Raw genomic sequence first — 26,998 nt, forward strand, 5'->3', positions numbered from 1 at the left:
TCATATAACAGTTGGGTGTTTGGAAAACAGCATTTGTTATAAAAAGTACAAATGACATATTAAAGAGACAGATAAATGAAATCTCAAAAGTTGCCCCCATATTGTAGTACATAAGTAGTATCCTACTCCTTTCAAGTCACACACACACACACACACACACACACACACACACACACACACACACACACCACTACCACCACCACCACCACCAACAACAACAACCCTCCCCCCCCAAATAAAATACAGTTGCAGAGAAAAAGTCAATTGTAATTTGATATAATAGAACTATAACTCAATTAGGTAGCAGACAACTTGGATTTGAATTTTGGTTCTGCCCATGAGTTATACCTAAACAGGTCACTTAACTTCTCTTTCCTCTTCTTTATATGATCATATCTGAGATCTCTTTCAGCTTGGAAATTTCAAGATAATTCTACAGTTATAATGACTCTTGCCTTTTTCAAATTACCTACTGGATTTACAATGAAATATGAATTTTGATGTATATTAGGAGAATGTCTCTGAGGATTTTAGAAAGCCTTAAAGGGGAAAGAATAAGAAAGTGAAGGAAGTATTTATGGCTGTGTATCTTTAAAATGTTTTTTCCATCATCTCATACGGTGACAATTGCAATATACCCAGTGTTTCCCCTTTGTTCTATTCCATCAGTCAGTGGGGAATCAACCAGCTCTTTGTCATGCTGATTAGCAACCAGACTGTTGCAGTGTGTATTCCCTCCCTCCCCACCCCCCCCCCCTTTTTTTTTCCTTCTAACAGTTCTAGGAGGGGAAAGTTTGAAGAAGGGGCCACATTCTTAGGTTTGCAGCAAAGGGTGAGGCGGATGTAATTGAAAGGCAGAATTGTGTGAGGAAGAATAAGAGAGAGAGGGGCAGAATTCGAGAAAGTGTGAGAAAAGAAGGAAAGAGAATCAAGGAGAGAATTAAAAAGAATGCTTTTATAATGAAAGAGTGAAATAAAGGAAAAGTAAGGAAGTATGGAGAGAAGCTGTTAAGTGAAAACAGGGGTGGCTTTAAAACGTTAAGAAGACATTCGTGACAGAAGGGGAGAAACCTGCGCGCAGTGGCTATTAGGAGAAAACGTGTGTGTGTGTGTGTGTGTGTGTGTGTGTGTGTGTGTGTGTGTGTGTGTGTGTGTAAAAGAAAAAGAAGTGAAGCTTTCAGTGCCCACCCACACCTCCTTGTGGGTGTAAAGTGTCTGTGTTGTCGCTACTGCTGCTTGTCTGAGAAAGGAGAAAGCAGCTGTTAGATTTGACTAAGCAGCTGTAATTAGAGTCTCTTTTGCGAAGCTGTCTCTCCTCTCCTCCCATCCCCCGCTCACTACTTGGCAGAATCCCCTAACCAAGGGGGGCTTCAGGGCCGGATCCCTTTGCCTCCAAGTGCCGGATCAGCATGAACTGAGGAATAAACTGATTGGAGCTGGGAAGGCTGCATGCTTCGGGAGGACGCGGGAGCTTCCGAGGATCCCATCCCTACCCAGGTACTGCCTACTGGCGGCGTCCGCACAAGGTTGGGTGGGCTGCTAGTCCCCAGCCAGGCTGTCAGGGTTGAGGATTAACTTCCCGAAGCCCCTTTGCCTGTGAGGGTCGAGGATTAAGAGGGGAAAGGATGGTCCTTTCTATTTCGGACTGTCGGAGAAATGGGTTTAGGAGCTTGTCACTAGGAATCCCTATTACGCTCAGGGCGGAGAGTGGTGGCTTGCGCTGGACTTGCTTCCAAAGGCACAGGGAGTATGGGGGTGTGGGTTTCTTTGGGGGCTCAATTAAGACACCTCTCCCTGAACTTCAGGGACAGAGAGGCGTATTTTGCATTGGAGTTGAAATGGAGTGAGAAGGAAGACTAAGGGAAACAGGCTGCTTGTAGTGAGGGGGAAGCCTCTCGTTGCTAAGGTTACTACTTAGATACTAGTGAGAAGCTGAAGGGTCACCTGCTTAGGCAGCCACTCTTGTCATGCTTCTGCTTTATCCTCTTCTTCTTGAGGTTAAAGAACACGGGTTTATTTAAAGAACAAAGCTAGAGAAGTGAGAGAATTCTTCTTGTTTGTTTCTCGATAGGACCAAAACTATTTTCCCTTCACATTACTATCTTCTTTCACCCCTCAACTCCAACCCCCAATAAGTATTCCCTTTGAAAATGTCAGTTTCATTGTTTAAGAGACAGAGGAAGCGTTGCTTCTAAATGCTGGAGTAAAGTAAATCTCTAGGGATTTGAGCGGTGAAAAACAATACGTTTATTCCCAATCTTCCCTGGATGTGTAACTAATCAAATAGGTCTATCGAGGCCCCGCTGTGCTTAATTGATACCACTTATACCTCTCGGTGATAACCGAGAGAATTTTGATCAGTTTCTGCTTGATTGTCCCCATGTTCCCCAGGAAAGTGGTAGGGACTCCATTCATTTGTTTCTGCATTTAAACAGCAGGATGAATTGACTGTTTGTGTGTGTGTGTGTGTGTGTGTGTGTGTGTGTGTGTGTGTGTGTGTATCTTTCCACCTGGCAAGAACATATGACCAGGAGGAATATTGCCTCTTGGGGAGAAAGGTTGATGAAAACTTAGCTTCTCTGGTTATATTTGGCTGCAGGAGTGTGCCTGAATGGGAAGGAGAAAAGGTTGAGAGATTCTATTTATTTCTCCAAGCTTTAGTTTTTCTCCAGGGTCTTTGTGGCTTGCTTTTACTGAAGTTCAAGCCCTAGCTGGGCGTTGGAAATTGGGAGTTGGGGGTGGAATAAACAAACGAGATTCCTAGGTCAAAGGAAATCAAATATCAGTGCTGCTGCTCGTGGAATGGCAGCAGTAAGGCATGGAGTCTTAATCTCTCTCTCTCTCTCTCTCTCTCTCTCTCTCTCTCTCTCTCAATCTCTCTTTCTCTCTCTCTCCCCCCTTTTACACCCCCACTTTGGACTACATTGGCAGTCTAATGAAAATGTGGATCTTTCCCCAAATAATATTTTTCAATATATAAAATACATAGGGTTACAAAGAAAATTAATGATTGAAATTCAGTTATTGAAATATTAGAAATTCCACATTTACACCCCGCTCTGAAATCTTAATACTTTCCCCCTCAAGGTTAAAGGTCAAGGTTAGATATATTTGGAGATCTTCATACTTCCAAAGATATAATCATAACAAAAAGCAGAATTTCTTCAAGATTTTTTTTTCTTTCAAGTTTTTATGCTCTCTTGAAGTTGCTTGTATTTGCATCAAATGGCCAAATTAGAAAGTAGTTATATGAAATAGTTGCTCACACTTACATGACATATAATGAAAACAACTGGGCTTGACTACTTATTTTTTAGGAACATATTCTATATTGTGAAAAATTATGGCTTATTTAACAGACATTGATGTGGGTTTGTCTTTGGAATCTGCAAGTGGCACACTGATTTATAGCTGATATTTACATACACAGGGCAGTATGTTAACCTGTCTTTTAAAAATATATTGGAGAATATGATGTTTCTTTAAAAAGATAACCTTAATAATCTATTCAGGAATATATACTTCTGTTATAGTTTTCTTGAAGTTATGGAGAATATATTTTAAACCTGCATTCTATTGATTAAATGAAAATATGACAGTCATAGGAGTTGAAAATTAAAAAAAAAAAACTAAGTAATCTTAAACTGACAATTTATATTTTATTTGAACTGTTTCTTTGGCCTGCAGATTCAAGAAAGGATTTAATAGATTCTGTACTAAATCATTAATAAGTTTTATGACTCAATCAGTATCACACACTTTGGCACTATTTTTATGAGCAAATGTATAAAGGTATTTGATATTCTTTTCTTAAAAGTCTTACTAATTCACTTAAACACAAATGATACTTATAGTTTTCAATAATGCCCCTCATCAAACCCTCAGTAGAATTATCCTTTGTAACAAATAGATTAAAATTAAGCAATATAATCAATGTATTTCCTCTTTCTGAAAATGTATTCTTCATTCCACACTCATTGACCATCATCTCTTTACTCTTAGGTAAAAGGAATACTTGCTCATCTAGACCTCTGAAGTCAAGATTAGTCATTTCATTGCTCTGAGTTCTGAAGACTTTCAACAATGCTTTCCTTAAATAAAATGATCTTGAATGAAGATGTTTTTGAATATAAACTAGAAGCTATCAGAAAAAGAAGAATCTCAATGAGATCAGTGAATGAAATATTTAACTTAGAACTTTACTTTCTCTAGAGAATTATTATTTACAATTTCTATTTTGAGGAGTTTCATTGGTTTGGAAAATTAACAGTGTGGAAACCCCCTCTATAGATGCAAGTTGGCAAGGCATTTGTAACCTGTATTCTGAGAATTGTTTCTTTGACTCTCTGAGAGTTATCACATTGCTAGAATTTTTCAGAGGCAGATGTGTCAAATAATTGACTTGTTTCCAAGTCTTCCAAACTCCAAGACTTTTCTGCTTCATGGCAGCAATGTAAAACAATGTGAAAATACAAAGGTAGTATATTGGAAGGAGCATAGAATTTGGAGACAAAAGACCTGAACTCAAATGCCAGTTTTACTACTTAATATCTATATGATCATGGGTAAGTTTTTTCTCATCTCTGAACCTCAGTTTCTTCATCCAAAAAATGGAGAAAATACTTTACTACACAGAGTTGTAATGGATTACATATAATAATATGCATGTTAAATATTTGCCAGACTTAAAGTACTACATGAAAGTCAATTGCTATTATTTTCATTATTAAATTTTTTAAAGGATGGTTTGATTCATATCCCTGAATCTTAATGTGTATGAACATACACATATACATATATGTACACACATACATATGTATGCATCTGTATGGTTACTTCACTGACTCATAGGGTTGGTTCTACATTTCTCTAATTTCTTCTTTACATCTTTTGAAATATTAAAAAATGTTAATTGGACATAATTTTCCTTTTTATCTTTTTTTTATGATCACAGTTTGATAGATTATTAAAGGGCTAATTAATTCTTCTTGGCCACTTGATTTTATCAGCCAGCCAACCAATAACTATTTAATTAGCACCAATGATATTCATGCTACATTATACTTAGGTACAGACTATTCTAAGAGATATGTAAATTGCCATAAGAAATTCTCCCTTGTTCTCCCTACCTTTTGGAATTTCTCCTTCCTTGAATTTCTCAACATAACTTGTTACTATATAAAATGTCCCTTTTGTCTAGTACCATGCCAACCTCGACTCCTTTTTCTTGTTTTTTTTTTTTTATCTCATCTGAAATTTCTCTGCAGTTGTGCCATTTTTAGTGCCAAGGAGAAAGAGAACTAAGAAGGGGTGGGTGGAAGGGGAATTCCTGTGATTGTTTCTTTCTCTCTCTAGTGCTAGTTTTCTTGGGAACTCCTACTCCATTACTTTACAATCTCCTCTTTCGTCCATGCCCTACTCAGCTTGTCATTCTAAAACCTGCTTTCAACTTTTTGGTCCTGTGATAAAAGACATGAGATAATTGTCATATTTTACCTTTCAAATTAAATTGCTTAAGCCCTTTGTGTGCCCCAAAACTATTATATCTATCTTTGTCTTTCTTTTCCTGGTGATTCAAGTGAAATATAGAAGTATGTATAGGAAACAGGTTTTTAAATCAACTTCTGTTGTTACTAGCAGTAAGGCTCCTTAGGAACCCTCAAAAGTGCTGTGTACTTGTTTTTCTGCCTTTTTTCCACAAAGATAACCCACTGGCTTTAAGCTTTATGTTTTCCAACTCCACTTATGATCTTCTTCTTAGATCCCTGGATTTGTTACTTCGTAAGTGGACTTAAATTTCTAAACTTGGAAAGACTGACTGATTACCCCTTGAGATCTCATCTTGTACCACATCTTTTCCCCTTGGGTTTGTTTATCCCCATTGGGTCTATTAATTACTCTGTGGTTTCAGACATATGTGATTCCTATTTCCTCAAGAGGCCAGAGACATAATACAACAGATGTTGGCAGCAGAAAGAGAAATAGGCAAGTTAGTCCCTGGAGCTCAGGAAGAAAATAAAGGTCCTGATGGAAAATCAGTTTTAGATATAGAAATGAAAAATGCACTAGACTGTGGGTGTTGTGTTTATGTAAGTTTATACTAAAGAAAGGCATGTACTTCCTCCCTTTGCCCCCATGAGCTTTTGATTCTTTTACCCTTTGGAGACCTCTTCCAAAAGCTTAGACCAGTGGTTCTCAAACTTTTGTTTTCAGTATCTTTATCCTATTAAAAATTATTGAGTATCTCTCCAAAGCATTTTTGTTTATCTGGATTATATTTATAGACATTTACCATATTGGAAATAAAAACTATTTTTGAATTTGTAGACCTTCTAAAAGGGTTTCAGAGATCCCCAGGATTCTCTAGACCATACTTTGAGAATTACTGGCTTAGACTTTCCCACTCCTTATTTATCCCCATACTTTAAAGTTCAAGTCTGTAGCAGTTACAATTAGTGATTTGAAACTTTCCAATAGGTGGTTATGGAGAACTATCATCAATCCTTGGACCCCTAGTTTAAATTCATTGTATTCATTGTTTTTAAGAAGTTTCCATCCAGAATATATTTGAAGATCTTCTGCAAGGGATACTTTACTGCCTCATGAGACAGTTTATTCTAGTCTTGTATACCACTATTTTAAAATAAATGCCTGTTTGAATGGGTTAAATTTCACTTCACTCCAATTTCTCTACCTATCAGTCTTCTAAAGCCAAGTTAAATGTCTATTCCTTCTTTCATGTTAATAACTTAAAGTTATATAATATTCTAAAATTTTTAATTTTTTTAACACAAGTGGTTATACTAGTCAATGCCATTACATATAATTAACTTTGTTTTATAGATTAAAGACATAAGGTTAAAAGAGATTGAGTATTTTGTCCATGATCAAATAATTAAAAAGTTATCAAGAGGAAGGCATGGGCTCATGTATCTTAGAATTGGCAAAGACAGATTTCAGAGACAATAGAGTTACGTATTATTGCTTAAAATCTATATGGGAAATTGCTCTAAAGTATTAACTCTCAAGTTATTAGTTGAGGCAAGTACAAATTATTTCAGTGAGAAATAAAAGAGGGCATTAGGCAAAGAAACTGATGTGGATACATAAGTAACTCAGTGACTTACTGCTAGACTTTTTTTTTAATTTAAAAAAGTTAAAATAAAGAGCAGACACTTAGCTAAGGATACATGCAAATAAATGCTATAACCTTGAAAAAAATTGTCAAGAATGCTAAATTTCGGAACAAACTTTGCTTAATAATGAATATCAGATACAAAAAGGGAATTTTGTTCTCTAGCATGAGAAAGAAGCAAATTAAAGAAAGAGTGTTTCTTAAAATAAACAGGATAGTAATAAGAGTGATGATATATGAATACCAGTCATGGGACACTATAGTTTACAAAGAATTGAAGTTGAGGAATACCCAAAGTTTAATAGTTAGGCACATGGTGGACAGGATTAGGCCATTATAATACTAAAAAGGAGGTATACAGAAGTAGTGTAAGAAATACATGAACAAAGAAAGAAATGAGTGAACTACAAAGGTGGTGGATCAGTTATAAAACAGGGGTAAAGGATGGAATGCATGTTTGCTCCATTGGTATCATGATACCAAGAGATTATCATGTTGAATGAATATAGAAAAGTGGTGGTTAATCTTATCAATAAAAGGAATTTCAATATTGATAAGATTATTGATCTCATTGGATATTGCTTTGTAGTATACCAAATCAATATATAATTTTTACTTGTGTGGCATATTCTGGACTACATTAATACAACACATGCACATGGGCACACACCAATATATGTATGTACATATTTAGTCCATATTCTCATTATTAATATCTTGTAAGTTATAAATTGGCAGATATTCTAAGTTTCTTACTAAGATTGTGGAATATATGCTGTTCAAAAGCCAATGAATTAGGAATTCCTTATAGATGTTAAAGTCCTTCAGATATTTGTGTTAAGGGTTAATTTCAGAGTTAATTATTGCTGAGTGCATCAAATCTCAGAATATTAGAAGTCTCCTTAATAAGTGTGATGATTATAACTGATGATTATAAAAGAAATTAACAACTGTATGGCAAGGACTAAATGACTGGATGAGTAAGTGAGAACCCTAGATAGGATTTATGCAAGAAAAAAATCTACTGGAAAGCAGAAGATTCCTAATGACCCTCAAATTTCCCTAGGCTAGACTTATCCAAGCAAAGGTTAGGTAATTGCTTGTAAAAGATTTGTTGGGTTTTGTTGTTGTTGTTGTTGAAGTTGCTTATTTGTTTTTTGTTTTGTTTTGTGGAGGTGGGGATTCTTCTTGAGGTTTGGATGGATTAGATAACCCTTAACATCCTTTCCAATTATGAGATTCTATGATTCTGTGGTTCTGTCATATATTCCTGATGATTATTATCAGTATTTTATATTTTTTTTATTATTAGTATTGATCATTAAAAAATGGAAACATTCTAAATAACTCATTAATACTTTAAAAATATTTAAATATTCCCATTTAATTCAGCCTTTTACAACACAGTTGTATTAGAAAAATCATTCTAGGAATCATTAAATCTTTTGCTTAAGCAAAGGGGAAAGAAGGAAATTGAAAAAAGGTGGGGGGGAAAGGATTCTTCAAGAGAAACTTAAGAGAGTACCCCCTTTTGAGAGTATATGCAAGAAAGAACTTCAAGAAGATGAAATTTCCCAATTAAGCCCCAATTCTGATCTTCAGTTTAGATTCTATTCTAAATGACTATAAACATAAATTTTACTTGTATCCACTTTTTCATATTAGAGATATGTGCATTGTTCTGAATTTAAATATTGTACTGTCACACAAGGGTCTGGTCTTGTACATTGGTTACTTAATAAATTAGAAGGTCTCTGTTTCATCTCTTTTTAGCTTTTGTAGAAATAGTCATCAACTATTTAAGGACAAAGCTATAGCATAGAAGATTGAGACATATATCTGCAGTACCCATTGGTATATCTTGGTTTGTAAAGTATGGAATGACTTTGTATCATTTGATTGTATCTGTTTTCTTTTAAACTCTTTGTGATCCTAGGTTGTAGATTGTAACATTATACCATGTGAAGATCATAGAATTTTGTCCTAAAAGAAGCCTTAGTGTTCATTTACCCCAAGCCTCACTTGTCCGTCCCTCCCTAGCCCTGATTTTATACATAAGACAATTTAGACTTCATAATAATGAAACATGGATATTGCAGAAACTGGGCAATTGATGAGTACAAAATGAAGCACTTCAAGGAAAGAGTTATATGTAATTAGCACAACTAGGAACTACAAAGGGAGAGAGAGTCTGCAGGAGACGATCAAAGGATAAAATGAGGAATCAACCACTAGTGGAAGCCAGGGTTCCTAGAAAATCTCAGTTCTTCACTGAGGATTTTAAGAGCCAAGACCTATTCAAGTATAAATGTCTGCTATAAAAAGAGTTTCAATTTGTATGCTTTCTCCTGTAGAAGATCAAGTGTTTGGTAGCTGCTCCATTCTAAACTATTCTGCAGAAAAAGGGAATCAAATGGTATTCATTTGTAAATGTGGCTAAGATTGCTTTTGTTTACTGAACAATAATGTCCTCTGAAAATTTTTAATTATTTAAATGCATTCCTGCCTGGTTACAGTGGTGAACATTAAAATATATCTAAACCCAAAGTAACTTCAGACCTTGATAATGAAAATGAGATAAGATTGGTGAATTATAATTCAGCTTCTCATGATTTGAAGTTGAATCCTTGAGATGAAGGAGATGAGGTCTATAGCATATAATTAATTTATATTTTTCTTTAAAAGCTATCTTTTTACTTAGAACAAAGTTATTCTCTATCCTCTGTACATGTTAAATAAGATACTGAAGAAGTCTGAAAAATATCACTCAAAAATTCAAAGTTCTTCAGCGTCTCATTTTTTCTATACTCAATTCTTCTTTCTTTTACTATTTTATTCAAGGATGATCAGTATGATCAAACATGAAAAGTACAAGCCAAATATTTTATTTTTCTTTTCTCTTTTCAAACTCATATGTTGTATAGCTTATGTGATCTATATAAACTTTGGGGCTCCTTAAACCAATTTCCACTTGTAATGATAAATTGTTTCCCCAGAATATAGCAAGCTATATCTTTTCATCTTGGTTCTTGAAGGTCTCTTGAAAGATTGGGGTGTCTTTCCCATGCTTTTGGCTGGTCTGGAGTCATTCTAGTACTTCCTCCTCAATATCAATCAATGTAATTTTCATTACAACTATAGCCAATGAATATCTTCTTTACATAATCGATATCATTGGTCAGGGCTCTAGCATTATTTAATCAATCACTGCAAATTAGCCTTCACAAAAATGTATATTTATTGAGAAGATACAGCAGGAAAAGAAGCTATAAATGATTTTACCTATTATACTTGAGCAACTCTTCTCTTAGCACCACAATCCTCAGTTCCTTGAGAAAATGGGATCAGATTTAAAGCAGTTCATACTAGCATTTGCCTCACCAAATTCACTTCCAAATGTGACATAGCCAATAGATAAATTGCTAAGGTAATCTTTGATCAACTGCTATGTTGAGTCATATAGGTTTCTCCTCTCTGGGATTGGCTGACAGAAAAGTTTGGTATGAATTCTTACCCTTGGACCTCTGACAGTTAACTCTTCAAGTAGATGACTGGTATTTCATCATACTCAGATGCCAGAAAACTGTTATAACCTTTGATCCTTCAAAATACATACTACACTTTTTGTCAAAGAGTGAAAAAAATCAATATAATAGAAATAAAATCAACAGTAGGACTGAGGATCCAGATGAGGATATAAAGGCATGATGCCTGTCTTCCCACCCAGAAGCTTACACTATAGCTTTCCTAAATCCCCCTCAGCAAAGAAACCAATTTGGCACTCTTTTGTCTCAGCATCAACCCAAAGGTCCTTTCTTAACCATGCAATAAATTAACAGTTGCAGAATGTTTGAGTATGTGTTGATGTAGAGAGCCAGACCTTTACATTTCATATCATCATTCACTTCTAAAAAGCATCACACATGCTCTCAAGAATAAGGCCTCATTGGTCATTCTTCTATTATATTTACATATTGCTTAAAGGTTTGATTAACTAATACTTTTAAAAATATATGTTAGAGTTAAAGGAAAGCAGGCCTATTTTTTTTCTTCTGAGATTTTGAGCTAAAGTCTTGAAAAACTTCCTTTGACAGTTTATACCAAACTGTGAAGAAAACAAAAAAACTTGAAATGAGAAGATGTGGATTTGAGTCCTGATTCTGCTATTTACCAGATTTGGGGCAAGTCACTTGTCTCTCAGAGACTCAGTTTCTCTCTCTTTTTAATGGGGATTTCATAAATGTATATGTGTGCATATGTATGTGTGTGTATATATGCTATAAATATGTATATGTATATTTATGATTGCATATGTACACACATGTATATATCATACATCATCTTAGAAGATGATTGTGGGGACCTAAGGAGAGAATAAGTTCACAAAATGTTTTGCAACCATAAACCTGTCTAAATTTAAAATATAGACAGAGGGTATGACATTGTCATAAGAAAATTGAAAATGAGATTTTCACAGTTCAGCCCTAATGAATGTAATGAAAATCTGAATACTAAAATTAATATAATCAAAATTAATACAGCTAGTAAGCAAATCATACTGTGTAAAGTTATTAGTATATTGTAGAGTTTTAATGTAGCTATTTCCCAGGCAAATTCTATATAAATCACACAGTACAACTTATGAATACACTATTTTATCTAAATATTAACAGGAATAACATTTTAAAGTTAGTGCAGTCCTAGCAAGAATCACTTGCTTATTCTCCAAAGGAAAGTGATGAAGCAGGTTAATTTATTTCATAGACTACATTTCTCCTAAGGAGAAGCTTGATTGCTTCCTGGTTTTTATGAGCAGATACACTTGGGTCATTTAGAATTATAAAAGTTCCTATTTGGAAAGTATTTTCAAGGTCAACTTAGCCTGAATTTTTATTATAGCAACTATTAGACCTATTGGCAAGAATATTGCTATAGTATACATTTTTGCGAGGCTACAAATTAGCATCTGTCAGCTACAAATTAGATCTTCACATTATGTTCATTGGAGGTGTGTTTGGTAATATTATTTTGAAGCTATAATTTCATTTTGAGTACTTAGTCATGTAGCATTTCTTGTCCCCAGTATAAGACGTACATAAATAAAAATGATATAAAAACTGTTTAAGATTCTGAGTAATGCTTATTAACCAAAACATATTCAATTCATATTCTTATGAAATAAGTCATTCTAGGCTATACATAACTCTATTTGAATTTATATATATTTTAAATGTTATATACATTTGTATGTACGGATATAAAATTTTCTTATAAACTATTAGTTGACATATATTCTAAACTCTTTCGGGTACCTAGTTTTTTTTTTTTTTGTTTTGTTTTTTTGTTTTGTTTTGTTTTTTTGTTTTGTTTTCCTTTCTTGAAATAATACCTTTATATTTGGAAGGGATTCTAGAGGACATCAAGCTTAACCTCCTTGTTTTATATATGAGAAAACAGGCAAAGAGGATAAATGACTTGCCCAGAGTCTCAGAACTAGTAAATGTTTGGCATACATTTTGAACTCAAGTCTTCTTGATTCCAAGTCTAGTGCCCTATCCACTACACTATGCTATAACTTTCACAGTTTAAAAAAAAATGTACTGAAGATCAATTCTGATAGACATGGCTCTCTTCAACAATGAGATAACCCAAACTAGTTCCAATTGTTCAGTAATGAAGAGAGTCATTTACACCCAGAAAGAGAACTATGGTAAATGAGTGTGGACAATAGCACAGCATTTTCACTCTTTCTGTTATTGTTTGCTTGCATTTTTGTTTTCCTTCTAAGGTTTTTCTCTTTCTAGATCCAATTTTTCTTGTGCAGCAAGACAACTGTATAAATATGTATACATATATTGGATTTAACATTTACTTTAACATATTTAACATGTATTGGACTACCTGCCATCTAGAGGAGGGGTTGGGGGAAGGAGAAGTAAATTTGGAACACAAGATTTTGCAAGAGTCATTGTTGAAAAATTACCCATGCATATGTTTTGTAAATAAAAAGCTATAATAAAAAGAATGCATTATTATATTGCTGTATAATTTTCATATATAGTAAAATTAAGGAAGAAGAAAATATTTTAAGTAGGATGGAAGTTGAACAGGTGTTATAATGTCATACCACATAACCACATTTTAAAGGAATTAATGATAACATGCCACGTACACCAATAATTGGGTTTCCTAAATGAACATGTGCCTTGAGTATATTGTTTGGTCAGGTTGTATATTAAACAATTCCAATCACAGAAAGGTTTTAATGCATTTTTGGGAGCTTAAGTTTATTAATATTCATGACATTTTAGTTATTCTGATAAGACATGAAGATTTCAGAGACTGACTTTCTCTAGCATACCAAATATTAATTGCCCTGTTCATATTACCTTGTATGGTCTTTTTTCGTCCTCTGAGTAATCAGTGACAAACCACAATCTACACACACACACACACACACACACACACACACACACACACACCAACTCCTTCTAGTCTCCTTTGATTCCTTGTATCTTTTTTTTTTTAATATATCATTAAACATACACATTTTTGTATATATCTATACACACATATATCTCCCTTTCCTCCAGGTAATTATTAATCTTTTTATGGGCACAAAGTTCTTTACTTTTTTATTTGAGCTTTTAGTCTTTAATGAAATGCTTCAAATATGACAGATTCTTAAATTCTAATTATTTGAATGATTTTTGACATCTCTGATGTCATGGGAGCAGCTGGATTTTCACTGAGAACTGAGATTATATGATTAATTTTCTAGGAATGCATAAGTGTAAAATAGATAAATAAACTAGGTGCTGTAAGTATACAAGTAATGTCAAGTGAAGCATTTGCCTATGTAAAGAGTGGGCTTTTCATTTATTTATTTATTTAGAGATTAACTCTAGCTGATATCATTAATAGATGGAAATATTTTAAAAAATAAAACATTCTGACATCTGATCAAATTTAAAAACTTACTACCTACTTTGAATGAGTCATTTAACATCTCTGAACCTCAATTTCCTCAACTATGAAAAGAGAGTGTTGAACTAGTTGGCCACTGAACATTCTTCCATATCTAAATCTGTGATCCTAGATGGGTAGGATGATGGGATTATTCCTAGATGGGATTATTTTGTTAACAATTTAGAATCAGTTATTGTTTTGATAGGGCAGCTCAGTATCAGACTGGATAGGGCACATAGCCTCAAGTCAAAAAGATATCTTCAGGAATTCAAATACAGCTTCAGACACTAACCAGCTATGTGACCCTGGGAAAGTCATTAAACCCTATTGTTCCTCAGTTTCTTTATATGTAAAATGACCTTCAGAAGAAAATACAAATCACTTCAGTATCTCTGCCAAAAGCAGAGTCAGGAAAAGCCCAACACAACAGCAGCATTAAATTGATGAATGCATAGAAACAAGTCCTGCTCCTCTGTGACTAAGATTGCCAATACACAATCTCTTCTTCAATCTTATGCACAGAGAAACAGTTTAATATTTTAGATAAAAATTTCATAGGTCAAGAAACTGAGCATGTGATACTTGCACATATTTAACAAACAAATTTGGAATCTTAAGGAATTCCTCTAAGAATAATAAAGCAGTATCCAATACCCTAGTTCTCTTTCTAATTTAGATTCTTAGCTTTAAGCAGCTCTATAATATGTGCTTTAAGAGTCCCCAGATGGAAATCATTATATCAGATACCAATTCTTCTTTTTTTAAAAAAATCCATTAATATGTCTCTTATCTTTTATTATTTGGCACAGCGAGTCATTAACTTTACATTTATTTCAGTCCTTTAAAATTATATTGCAAATTAAGTTTTCTTTTGTAGAAGATACTTAGAATTAAGGAGTTTGGTCTATTATAATGAAAAACTGCATGGAATAGAAGAGTAATAAAATACTTCTTACATAGTTTTCTAGTTCAATAATTTTATTTTTGCATTGTGTAAAGAGAGCTAACACTTTCCCAAGCTGAACTTTGATATGTTAGCTACTAATGTAGGGATTTGAACGAAGCAAAGGGTTAATTCTCTATACTCAGATGGGGGAGATGGTTGATACTATGCTAATATTGATTGCTGAATGTAACATAGAGAAGGACACCTAGGTGGAACAATGATTGGAGTATACATTCTAAAGTCAGGAAGATCTGAGTTCAGATCCAGATGCAGACACTCAATTAGCTTTGTGACCTTGGATATGTACTTAATCCTGTTTGCCTCAGTTTCTTTATGTGTAAAATGAGTTGGAGAAGGAAGTAAGCCATTTCAGTATTTTTGTCAAGACCTAAATGAGGTCATGAAGAATTGACTGCAACTGAAACAACTGAACAACAAAGACAGTATGATATATATTATTATTAATAAATATTATTAGTTTTAATAAGGGGATCTAAACACCAGAATATCTGCTAGAAGTTTCATTTAGCTAAAAGCTAAACATCTGAATTCTTGACTTTATTGCTAATAATTTCATATTTTGAAAGGTAAATGAAAGAAGTAGGGGACTTTTGATTCTGAACTTTCTTCAGTTAAAAAAAGAAAACAATTGACAGATCTTTAATATTATAGTCACTTATTAGGTCATGCTTGAGAGGAAATAACACTGGATTTGGAATTAGAAAATATGAGTTTGTGTATTAATTCTGTTATTTGCTGTCTGTAAACTTTGGAAATTTACTCTCTTTGGACTTCAGTAAGATGAAAATTAACATCTAAAGTCACTTTTATTTTTAAATATCATGAACCCTATGAACTTTAAATGACATAAATATGCAAACTATAGGGTTTCAAGAGATATAAAATAATAATAATATATTTTATAACTGCCTTATTATAACTATGACATGTTTATTATAATAACAGTATAAGCAAGTAACTACTTATTATTTAAGCACGTAAAGAGGAAGTGTATATTCTAAAGAGGAACAGTTTTTACATGTAAGGCAGATCTTGTGCATCAAATCAGGGGATGGTTAGTAGACTTTTAGCTTGAGTATTCATAAAAATGAAATTTTGAAATATTATTATAATGAAAAACTGAAGCCCAATTGTTATAAAATTTAAATGCCAGGCTGAGAAATTTGTATTTTTATGCTTCGGGCACTTATGAAAGATATGAGCAAAAGAGTAGTGTGCTCTAGAAACATTATTTTGAAGTAGTGCAGAGGATGAATAGGAAAAGGGAGCTATGGAAACAGGAAAATCAATTAGAAGGATTTTTCATTTGACCAGGTAAAAGATGAAGATGTAAAGTATGTGATCAATATTATGAACAGAGAGAAATGGAATTATATGAACTGTATTGATATGAAATAGACAAGATGAGTAAACTGCCAGATATATAAATATATCTGGGAGAAGATAAGACCTTAGATGAACCTAGGGTTGATTGGGAGAAATCATTGTCAACAGAAATAAGAAAGCCTGGAGGAAGAACAGGTTTTAATGGGTGAAGATAATGAATTTTATTTTTGATATATTGTGTTTGAGATTCCTGTAGGTCTCTAGAAGGATGTACTCACTAGATTAGTATTGATTTAGAACTGGAGCTCAGGGATGTGATGAATATTGGTTATATAGATTTGGGAATCATCTACATAGAGGTGATAACTGAACTTATGAGTGAAAATGTGATCTCCTAGGGAAGATGAACAAGATGAAATTGGCAAATGGTTATCCAACAAAGAAGAGAGAGAATGAACAGTGAGGTAGAAGGAAAAAGCAATACTTAAAATCCAAATGAGGAAAGAGTAATTGGGGGATTGTCAATGGTGATTAAAAAATAAAAACAAAACAGTACAAACAATTTTGGAAGTGATAAAGGAAGATGAAGAATCAAATGAGATTAAATACTTAAGATACTATTCAGAAATTTGTGAGAGCACTTTTAGCTGCAAGGGTTTGCAAAGGGTGTGGAAGGTTAGGAAATAGAGAAAGTTAGGAAAATGACAGAGAATTCTCTTTTGCAAGGTAAGCTATACCAAAGTAGCTTAAGGTCATGGGAAGGTTTTATATATATATATATATATTATATATATATATATATATATATATATATATATATATATATATATATATATATATATTTCTTTTAAAGGTATGATTAGAGTTGAGAGGGTTTGTGGGAAACAAGGAGAAAGCTAATAGGTAGACAATGAAAATGAGATAAGGGTGAGGGAATTGTTGATGGGGCAAGCGCCAATAAGATTAAATGGGATTACAAACACAAGTAGAATAATTCTTGGTGTGAATAATAACATCAAGATAAAGGTGATGGATAAAGATATAGAGGAATTATGTGCTATAAATAGAGGAAATGAGGGAACTTATAGTGGACAAATACAGATTTTCAGAGCAATATAGGAGTTGGGTACATTTAATGAGAGACAGAACTGAAAATGATATTAGAGCCATTGAAGAGTTTTGAATAGTACATAGATTCATTAGATCACTACATCAAAAAAAAAAAAAGATTTTCCAGATAAAAAATATAAAGAAAAAATTTATGAAGGACTGACTGGTAACAAGAAAGTTAGGAAGCAGTTCAAGGTTTTTAAGAATTGATAAGATCCTGAATTAGGTTTTTATGTTAAATTGAAAAGGAGGAGATGGGTACAAGAAATATAATGGTTATAGACTTGATAGATAGAATTTGAAATGTGATTTAATGTATGGTATGAGGGAGAGGAGAAAAGACTCATTTGTGACTTTAGTCACAAGCCTAAATGATTAGATTGATGTTAAAACTACCAACAAAGAGAAAAGATAGTAAAATGAGAAGTTTTGGTTTAAAAATGTAGAATTTCGTTTTGAACATGTTATGCTTGAAGTGATGGCACAGCATCCAGATGGAGATGCCTATCAGGATTTTGGAATATGGCTCAGGACAGGGAGAAAGAGTCATTGCAGGAAGGTAAACAAATCTTAGGGTATAATAGTTATACTTTGGATAGTGAATGAATTCACTAAGAAAGAATGTGAAGTGAGAATCTTCTATTTTCTTTTAAACTTAGATGTACATGTTTTCTCCCTTTTTACAGTATATTCAACTATGTAGCAGCAACTCTACCTTATTCATTGTGGTATCATTGAGGTATACCCAGTAAATAGTTTAGCTTTCTGTACATAATAGGATTTTAATAAGTATTTGTTGAATTTTAATATCCACTTAGTCTAAAGCATTCTATAGTTCACAAACATGTGCAACAGAAGTGTTTATTATTTATCTTTTTACTTCTAAATTATAGCATCCACCCACCAAGTTTCACAATTGCACCTGTCCCCCAAACTAAAGATTGCTATACTGAAAGATGGAGGAGGGAAAAATATGAAAAACCAAAAATAATAAACAAAATGGTAAAAACCAAAGTAGAAAATGTGAAACCTTTAACGGCTGACCCAAAGATTAGTGTGATGCATAAATGTGACTTATTGAAGATTCAAAATAATTCTGGCTAGAGAAAACAGTAAAATAAGATGAGGTCTGTATTATAGAAATTTGGAACTAGAAGGAACCTTAGATGGCATTTCATTCAAGTCAGACAAAATTAGGGTTTGAACTGAGTTGCCATGGTCTCCAATCTTTAATTTTTTTTCCCCCAATTTATCTTATTAGGAGCATTTAACTATTCTTAATAAGATGACTACCTTCTATGTTGCTGGGAATTAATCTTGTTCTTATTGTTGTGATGCATCTTATAACTATTGGAAACCTATTTTGTGCAATGTGATCAAAGCAAACATGTTTTAAAAATTCTTTTCAATAGCAATAGAGTTTCAGTTAAAAATTCATCATGAAAATAGAAAAGCACTCCTATTTTCAAGTATATGAATATTCTCAAGAAGTAAATGATATCATAGTTGTCAATATGATCAACTCACTGGACATAAAAAGAATAGATTTTATTCAGAAATACAAAGTATAGTTGAATCTCATGTAGAAGACAGATATGGGTTATAGGTCAACACATTTTAACAAAACAATAATAATGAAATTAACAATCTTTATGAAGTGTAAGATAATTAAATCAATAGCAATAACTAATTAAACATGAAAATGAAAGTGCTGTGTGATATTGTGACATTTAAGCTATGGATTAAATAAGCTAAGCTTTAAAGAAAATGTTACTCAAAATCTATACTGGAATATTTTAAAATCTTTTTATAAATTATGTATTTTTCTCTATCTTTTTTTTTTTAAGTACTTAACTTTCTGATTTCAGGCAGAGGTTAGAAGATAAATCTTAAATTAAAAAATATTAAATCTACCTGTAAAGTTAATGAAAGAAGACCTATTATTTTCTCTGATTAAGACACCTTATTTTTATCTACTTATCAAATCTACTAATTATTTATTAATCACTTAATATATACAAAGTACTTTACCTAGTACTAAAGATACAACCACATCAAAATATTCCCTTCCCTCAAGGAGTTTATATTCTGTTGGAGTATGTCTGTGTGTTTTGGAGGGTTGGTAGAACAGGAAAGGGGAAAAGATACAACATCTATACAGCTAAAGTCATTAAAGATATTTTGAGAGGAGAAATATCTTAGGGGATTGAGGAAAAAAACTTCCTATAGGAACTGGCCTGAAAGTAAGGATTCTAAGAAATGGAGGTGATAAGTACATTCTTAGCATAGGAGACAGACTATGCAATGCTTGGAAATAAGAAATGGAAAGACTATTTAAAAGAACTGCAATTATACTTGTTTTCTTGAAATGTAAAGTATATAAAGTAGTGTAATATGAACAATTCTGCAAAGATAAAGCTAGGAATTTCATGGCTTCTTAACCTAAGAGCTGTGAACTTTTTTGAAAAAAAATTCTATTTTGATACCTTATTTCAACACAATTAATTTATCTTATGCATTTAAAACCATTATTCTTTGAAAGCTTTACCAGATTGCCAAAAGACTTCATGATGCAAAAAAGAGCTAAGAATGCCTGAGTTAGATTGTAGCTTTTTCAATATGTAGGATAAAGTCAATGAAGAATTTTAAGCAGAGCAATGTTTAAGAAATTTATTAGGGATAAATAAAATAACTTCTATTTTTGAATATGTTGATTTTGAGGTATCCATGGGACATCCAGTCAGAGCTTAACAAACCATTATTGATGCAGGATTAGAACTCAGAAGTGAGTGTATGTATACATCACTCAATGTTGAAGTCATTTATACATGGAGGTGAGAATGCAATCCTTGGGAGTTTATGACATCACTAAGGAAGGGTATAGAGTAAGAATTAAAAAGCACAGAGAGCAGAACCTTAGGTGGGTGGGTGGGACATTTGGTTGAAGGGCATAAATAATCATCTTGTGCTGTAGAAATGTCAAGAAGTATAAAGAATGAGCAAAGACTATTTCGCATCTAAGAGATAGTAGAACTTTGGAGACAGTAGGTTTAGGTCTTCTACATAAATTTGTACATAAATATTACATACCCAAATAGTATGTACATATTAACACCTATGTACAAATTACATATATATTTATGTATTTTATAGAAATATTACATGACAAATTTATGCTCTATCTCAAGAAAATTCAGTCACTTGCATAGACATTCATTTTATTCTTGAACATGACAGTATGTCCTATTTCTTACACTTACTTGATCTTTTTTGGCCTCAGGTAATTAATCAGTAAAATAAAAAGATTGAACCCACATCACCTAGAAGGTATCTTTCATCTTTGATTCCATGATCCTAAGATCTGAAAGCATATAATTCTTATGTTAGAGAGTCTTCATCAGGTTCTTTAATGAGATTTCATCACTTGTATGATTTATAAACTCCCTCCCCCGCCACACACCTCAAAACATGTGAAAATATGTGCTTGTTTTTTGTTTTTGTTTTGTTATTGTTGCTTTTGTTGCTTAATTGTTTTATTTTTGTCCACCTCTGTGACTCTATCTGTTTTTTTTTTTTTTTTTTTTTTGGCAAAAATACTGGAGTGGTTTGACAACATTTCCTTCTACAGGTCATTTTACAGATGAAGAAAATGAGACAAATGATTTAATGACTTGTCCAAACAATACTAGGCAACCAATATTGTCTGAAATCAGATTTGAACTCAGGGAGAAGAGTCTTGCTGACTCCATACCTAACACACTGTTCATTGAGTCATTCATGTTTGCTTTACCCAATATATTGAGACCAGCTTTCTACTTGATACTTGAAAACATAGAATTCACAGAATTACAGGAGAAATTCTTTTAAAAGGGCAAAAATAAAGCAGACCTCCTCCAGAATGAACAGCCATTAATTCTATAAACATCCAACAAGCATCCTTTATAATCCTAAATGTTATGGCTACTTTGATAGATGCTCCCCCTTTTCTTTACCTCCTCACAAATCCCGCCTTTGCTATTTTTGGCTTCTCAGAGTAGGGCCAGGAAGAGAATTAAGTCTGCCAACATGTCTTTCTTATTACTGTCCAACTGGTAGCCACTTACCTTAATTATAAACATAATCCTTGGAAGGAAATAAACAGTATGTTAGCTCGTGTGTATAACACAATGTCAACAACCCTAACACTGCTTTGTCCCTGAGGGCATTACTGAAATAGCTGCTGTTCCTTATTGTGATTCTTCAAATGAAGATTAAATTATGATCAGTGTAATCAAACTAAAAGCAGACTTATATATAGGTTATTATAGTCACAAAGTGCTTTACAAACATTATTTCATTTGACTCTTACACTAACCTTGTGAAGAAGGTGGTACAAATATCACTGTATTTTATGGAGGAATGAACTGAGGCTCAGGATTTAACTATTTGCTCAAGGTTACAAAGAAAAGAATTAGCATTTAAAGTCAAATTTTCTCACTCCAAATTCTTTGCATGTTACATTAAACCATGTCCATAGTTTTTGCCATAGAATGCATTTAAGAAATGTATTTATATTAATATAATATGTAAAAAGTTTCAGAGGCAAAATGGGAGAGTAGGTAGAGAGACAGGCTTATAGGCAGGAAGGTTTGGATTTATATCCCACTTTGAAATCCCATCTGTGACATATAACAGCTTTGTGACCCTTTGGAACTCACTTAACCTCTGAGTGTTTCAGCTAATTAAGACTATAATTTCCAGACAGAAACTGACTGGCACTGATAGAAATTTTCTCATCACAAAGACCCCTACAAAAATAAATAAATAAAATGTCAGGCCAAGGTCTCCCACTGCATCCAGGGCCACCTCCAGTCAATCTGATCTATATTTAGCAACTGAACCCAGATAACTCTGGAGGGGAAAATGAGACAGATTACCTCACATAGCCCTATTAAATCTAATTCATTTACATAGTATGGTATCACCTCCTGATGTCATGATCCACTTCAAGAACTAAGGACAAATAATAGCAAATATTTCTATAGATACATAGAGTGTTTGTTGTTGTTCAGTTGTTTCTTTTTTTTGTCATGTCCAATGTACCATGACTATATTTGGCCTTTTCTTTTCTTTCTCTTTTTTTAAAAAATTTTATAATAACTTTTTATTGACAGAATCCATGCCAGTGTAATTTTTTACAACATTATCCCTTGCACTCACTTTCGTTCTGATTTTTCCCCTCTCTCCCTCCATCCCCTCCCCCAGATGGCAAGCAGTCCTATGTATATTAAATATGTTGCAGTATATCCTAGATACAATATATGTATGCAGAACCGAACAGTTCTCCTTTTGCACAGGGAGAATTGGATTCAGAAGGTAAAAAAAAAAAAAAAAAAACCGGAAGAAAAACAAAAATGCAAATAGTTTACATTCATTTTCCAGTATTCTTTCTTTGGGTGTAGCTGCTTCTGTTCATCATTGATCAATTGAAACTGAATTAGGTCTCTTTGTCAAAGAAATCCACTTCCATCAGAATACATCTTCATACAGTATTGTTGTTGAAGTATATAATTATCTCCTGGTTCTGCTCATTTCATTTAGTATCAGTTCATGTAGGTCTCTCCAAGCCTCTCTGAATTCATCCTGCTGGTCATTTCTTACAGAACAATATTCCATAACATTCATATACCACAATTTACCCAACCATTCTCCAATTGATGGGCATCCATTCCATTTTCAGTTTCTAGCCACTACAAATAGGACTGCCACAAACATTTTGGCACATATGGGTCCCTTTCCCTTCTTTAGTATCTCTTTGGGATATAAGCCCAGAAGTAACACTGCTGGATCAAAGGGTATGCACAGTTTGATAACTTTTTGGGCATAATTCCAGATTGCTCTCCAGAATGGTTGGATTCATTCACAACTCTACCAACAATGCATCAGTGTCCCAGTTTTCCCACATCCCCTCCAACATTCATTATTATTTTTTCCTGTCATCTTAGTGTTTGGCCTTTTCTAAGAAAAAATGGGGGTGGTTTGTCCTTTTTTATCCAACTCTATTTTACTGATAAAGAAACTGAAGTAAACAATGTAAATGACTTGTCTAGGATCACACAACTAGCATATGTCTGAGGTCACATTTGAACTGCAAGATGAGTATTCCTAAATTCAGGCCCAGGACTTGTCCACTGTGCCACCCAACTGCCTCTACTTACTGATTACTACCTACTATTCAGAGAACACATTATTTGTGTTCAGTGCTTAGTCTACTTAAAAGTCTATAATTATATAATAAAATTGTTTTATTTTTATGGATAGTATAAATATCTGACCAAATGAGTTAACATATGTAAAATGTTCTGTAAAACTTAAAACAATATATAAAATGCTAGCTTCTTATAACAACAATAATAATAATATGATGATGATGATGAAGAAAATCATCATATTTGATATCCAGAGATATATCCAGGGAAGAGACAGACATTTTTTTTTGATGGTCCTTCCAAGGACAAGAACTTGTAAATAGAAGTATTTACATTTTAAAGTCTCTTTTCAAAAACCTCTGTAGTTGTCTGGTCACCAAGAACAAGTAATCATATTGCCCATATGGATTAGTTAAGCTTTCTGCTTTGAATAAAATTAGTGGAGTTGGATGATTGAAGGTATGCTTACAGGTCAATCAGCTGTAAGCTGAAACAAGAGATAATATGCCATCCACTTACCCCAGGGAATATTATAAAAGAGGGATCATAAGATTTAAGTCCATTCTTGGCTCAGATCCTATCTAAGCCAGCCTTATAATGTGATGATTGTGTTATTACCTTAATATGCCTATAGTCATATTGGGTCCATGCATAGGGTTTAGTACCTCTACCACATGACTCATTGTATCAGAATAATGCTGAAAATCAGCGGATAGCTATTATTCATAGCTGTATTGCTTGGACAACTTATCTTGGATTAAAGACTAGGCAACCAATTGGATATCTAAATGTTGGGCAGAAGATTATCCCTACCAGAAATTCTTTTTTATTCTAGATCACTTTAAAAGATAGTCCAGAAATGACCCTGTGGATTAAAAATCAATTAAGAGAACTGAACACAATATATATTCCTTTCTCTAAAGTGGAAGCTGCTAGATTCAGGGTAATCTTGATTGTGGCTCCTCAATATTTGAATTATTTTTTTCTGGCTGTTTGTAGTATTTCACTACTTGATCTGATAATTCTGGAATTTAGCTATAATATTCCTTAGAATTTTCGTTTTGGGATCCTAGGGGGTGACTGGTGGATTCCTTCAAAGACTATTTTACCCTCTGATTCTAGGATATTAGGGTAATTTTCTTTGATGATTTCTTGAAAGATGTTGTCCAGCTGGCGAGACTTACATGAACTGATGCTAAGTGAAATGAGTAGAACCAGGAGATCTTTATATGCCTCAATGACGATACTATATGAGGATGTATTCTGATGGAAGTGGATTTCTTCAACAAAGAGATCTAACTCAATTTCAATTGATCAAGGATGGACAGAAGCAGCTACACCCAAAGAAAGGACACTGGGAAATGAATAGAAACTGCTTGCATTTTAATTTTTCTTCCCAGGTTATTTATACCTTCTGAATCCAATTCTCCCTGTGCAACAAGAGAACTGTTTGGTTCTGCACACATATATTGTATCTAGGATATACTTTAGCCTACTTAACATGTATAGGACTGCTTGCCATATGGGGGAGGGGGTGGAGGGAGGGAAGGGAAAAATCGGAACAGAAGAGAGTGCAAGGGATAATGTTGTAAAAAATTACCCTGGCATGGGTTCTGTTAATAAAAAGTTATTAAAAAAAGAAAAAAAGAAAGATGTTGTCCAGGCTCTTTTTTGCATTGTGATTTTCAGATAGTCCAGTAATTCTTATATTGTTTTTCCTAGATCTATTTTCCCAGGTCAGCTATTTTTCTAATGAGGTATTTTATATTTTCTTCTTTCATGTTTTTGTTTTATTTTGTTTGATTGATTCTTGATGTCTCATTGAGTCATTCACTTCCATTTGTTCAATTCTAATTTTTAATGAATTATTTTCTTTCAATTGCTTTTTTACTTCCTTTTGCATTTGGCCAATTGTACTTTTAAAGAAGTATGGTGTCTGGACTAGCTCTCTGGGGGATCTCGGGACCATCCTTGATCTTAGTGGAGAAGTGCAGGAGACAGGAGAGCCACCAGGAGGATGGTTAAAGATGGAATGTCTCATTTCCAGTCCTCTCAGCTCTTATATACCTTAGTACAATTACATGACTACAGCACATTGAGTATGTGTGAACTACAGAATCATTACATCAACATACTAAGTACTAAATATATGGAAACTAGAGAACCATTATCTTATGAATTTCACTGAGTTAACCACTTGTTGTAAGTATCATTGTTTCAAGTATACTTCTCCAGAGTTCCGGCCCTCTACAAAGAAGTTATTTTGTTCATTGGATTTTTTTTTTCCATTTCTTGGATTCTAATTTTTAGGGAGTTGTTCTTTTTTTTTTTTTTCAATTTTACCAATTCCATTTTTCAAAGAATTAGTTTCTTTTTCCATTTTGCCAAAGCTATTTTAAGGAGTTGTTTTCTTCAGACAATCTCTATGTTTCCTTTTCCAAACTCTCCTACAAAGTTCTCATTTTCTTTTCCTACTTTTCTTCTAACTCTCTTTTAAGATCTTTTTTGAATTCTTCCAAGAATCTTTTGAATTGGTGACCAACTCATATCATCCTTTGACGCTTCATCTGGAATTGTTTTGTCTTTAGTGTCCACAGGAGTTGAGGTCTGTTCTTCCCCATCTCCATAATAGCTAGATAAGGTCAGAGCTTTTTGCTTTTTTGCTTATTTTTAAAGGTTGAGGTCTACTCCTATGGCAAAGAGGAGATTGTCCCAAGCTTTCACTACAGGATGACAGGAGTTTTACATTGAGCTGGAGCAGTGCTGCTAGTTTCCTTCCTTTGCTAGGTGAATGTGGCCAAGTCCAACTTGTTATGCTGAGGTTCAGGAGCTCAATATTTGGCTTCTGTAGCCTGCTGGTCCTGAACAAGGAAAGATACTGTTGTATTTTGACTAAAAGCCTCTCAATATATTTTCCACCTGAGGCCTCTTCGCCCTGGGCCTCCCTGCATTGAACCTATGCTGCACACCTCTCCTCTCCCTGCCCATCCCTTCTCTCCCCCCTTTCCTCCCTCCCCCCACCTTCCCACCTAAATTGAGACAGACTTTTCCTCAAGTCCTTCCAAGATATCTTCTACTGGAAATTTGTTATCCTCCAAATATTTGTGGGTTCTGTCACTAAAAAATCTTGATCTAGACTCTTGATCTAGTTTTGATTCTGAAGGAAGACAGGAAGAGCTCAAGTGAACTCCCATCTATTCAATGACATCCTGGCTCTACTCCAATATATTCACTTTTTCATTCTTTTCAGGCATATCTTACATGACTACATACACAACTATGGAAGAAGCAGACATTTTCTTT

General features: G+C 33.7%; 1 long non-coding RNA gene across 1 annotated transcript in view; it reads left to right on the forward strand.

Annotated features, from left to right (window-relative positions):
* Positions 1-1,164: 1,164 nt before the first annotated feature.
* Positions 1,165-26,998, forward strand: part of LOC127553457 (uncharacterized) — a 116,114-nt gene continuing 90,280 nt past the window's right edge. Inside the window, exon 1 of the long non-coding RNA XR_007951743.1 lies at positions 1,165-1,497. This is a non-coding gene — a long non-coding RNA (uncharacterized LOC127553457). The remainder of the gene's footprint in view (positions 1,498-26,998) is intronic.

This window comes from Antechinus flavipes, chromosome 3 (assembly GCF_016432865.1).
Source record: "Antechinus flavipes isolate AdamAnt ecotype Samford, QLD, Australia chromosome 3, AdamAnt_v2, whole genome shotgun sequence".
Lineage (NCBI taxonomy): Eukaryota > Metazoa > Chordata > Mammalia > Dasyuromorphia > Dasyuridae > Antechinus > Antechinus flavipes.